Source organism: Notothenia coriiceps, unplaced genomic scaffold, assembly GCF_000735185.1.
Source record: "Notothenia coriiceps isolate Sejong01 unplaced genomic scaffold, NC01 NC01_scaffold00036377, whole genome shotgun sequence".
NCBI classification, from domain to species: domain Eukaryota; kingdom Metazoa; phylum Chordata; class Actinopteri; order Perciformes; family Nototheniidae; genus Notothenia; species Notothenia coriiceps.
This window is the reverse complement of record NW_011369078.1, coordinates 16,305-18,582: the sequence shown is the minus strand read 5'-3', so window position 1 is coordinate 18,582 and position 2,278 is coordinate 16,305.

The following is a 2,278-nucleotide window of genomic DNA, read 5'->3' as shown; positions in this document are numbered from 1 at the left end:
TCTCTCATAGTTGAGGATGAAAATTACAGGCCTCTCTCATCTTTTTAAGTGGGAGAACTTGCACAATTGGTGGCTGACTAAATACTTTTTTGCCCCACTGTAAATGGCAAAGTGTTTCAGTAAAGTGCATTCCAGAGCCGCTTATCACGGAGGGGAAAAGTGATTAACTGTCGAATTCAAAAACCAATAATATTACTTATTGTGTCACAGCAACCTAAGATCATGATCTTACTGACATTGACCACCAATGTCATTATCTACACACAAGTGTGTTCTATCACTATTGGCCACTAGGAGTCCTCCTAGAATCACAGTAAAAGCCGTGTAAAGAGTGAAGGTGAAACATGGAAAACACAACATACTTTCATCAAACATTAACACAAATACCCTGCAGGGTGACACATTATTTAAGCTTTGGATTTTTTTTTTTTAAACCCTAGAAGTTTTAAAAATGCCCATCAATAACTTACTATTTGGACATTTTTAATCTCCTTAATAAGCTCTTTAAAACAATTAAGCACATTTCACATTCACTCGACACCGGGTTGAGAATCAATAATCAGGTACTAATTTATTCTTGCAAGAAGGAGCAGTCACATACAAAGGATATGGTTCAACTCACACACATGAGTAAATGCTGCTCAAAGGAGCAGGAAGTAGCATCAAGCTTATAGTCTAAAGTCAGGAGGTACCAAACGGGGTCGTAAATCGTTTTGGCGTCAGCAGGTGTCGGGAAGGTGTTGGGACATCTCTGGAAAAGCAATGTTGCTCTTTGCCCCTCAAAGAGGAGAGGAGACAGCGTATGTGTCCTCTCGTTGGTATCAACAACATGAATTATGCCCTGCCTTCTGCTATCTACGAGGAGGCAGCTGCAAGGTCACACTGTGCAAAGTCACACACAGTATCATGCCCATCAGAAAACCCATATAGTAAGAACACAACTTGTATTTTCCCCAACAGTCACACACAAATGCCTTGAATCTGGGCCTAAAAGGATTGAAAATGTGATAACAAAAATACTGCTAGACTCTTTAAAAAACTAAAACAAATAATGATTGCTAAAGACACAATTACCTGATTTAAAAAGTAAGAAACATTTGTTTAAACATCTCTTTTAATGACATACCTAGAATGGATTTGTAATGTATTAATGAAATCCAAACCCATTTCAATTAAATTCCGTTCTAAACCAGATCACATGTTAATGTTCTCTGCCTCTAAACAAGCCTACATATTAAAAAATATCTGGTTTCAATTTAATCCTCTGTTCTGCCACGGCTACAATAACGTTTTTTGTGTATTCAATTTTGGTCTAATTCAGTCTTAATTCAAAGATATTTTGCACAAAGATAGTCACGATTTTGTACCAAAGCTGTGTATTCTACCCCATTTAATTGATTATATGTGGAACAAGACTTTCATATATATTTCAAGTTTCAGCTATACAGAGGCTGGGCTTTAAATCAGTAAAGCTACTTTAACTCTATTTGACAGCATGCAGTTTATTATTACCTGGTCAATCAAAAATGATCTGTATGGACAACAGTGACCCCTTGTGGCTAAAGCAACGTGCACACCTAGGCAATAAATAATAATAAATACTTCTGTTATCAAACATGTTCAAACTAAAAGTGCACCTATCATGCTATTTTTAGGCAATAGCATAGGTCTGATATATAAAAATATATAAAAAACATGTCAATGAAGTGTTTTGACCAAAATACCGAACAGATAACCCATTCTAGCCATGCCTCATATCCCTCTATTTCACTTCCTGTTTCAAAAGTGCTGATTTTGGGTATAAAGCTTTAACAAATTAAAAAATGTATAGAAAAGAAAAAAGAGGAGGGGGCTGAGCTCATGCGGGACCCGGCAGCTACTGTCTAAACTAAATATTGCTCTGATGAAACGCCATATCATGGATTATCAAGGATTATTTCTGAAACAGTATGGAGCTCAAAGGCTTTCTCTCTTGCCGGTTATACCACAAGGTGAGTTCCTTTTTATTTCCTGCTTCTTCACACATATGCTCTGTGCAGTACAGGTTAGCTCTGAGTGTTAGCGATGCTAATGTAAACACCGACCATATTACATCCAAAAAGGTCGGGCATTGTTTCTGATAGTAACTTTCTGATAGTGCCGTGGGTCCAAGCTTCTGATATTTCGTCATATCGGACGCAAATCTGGATCAGCTCCGTTGTACCCCCGTTTTTAGAGATTTGGGTACGGAGGAAAAGAGAAAGGGTTTTATTTTCTGACGCTGCGTGAGTTCACACCC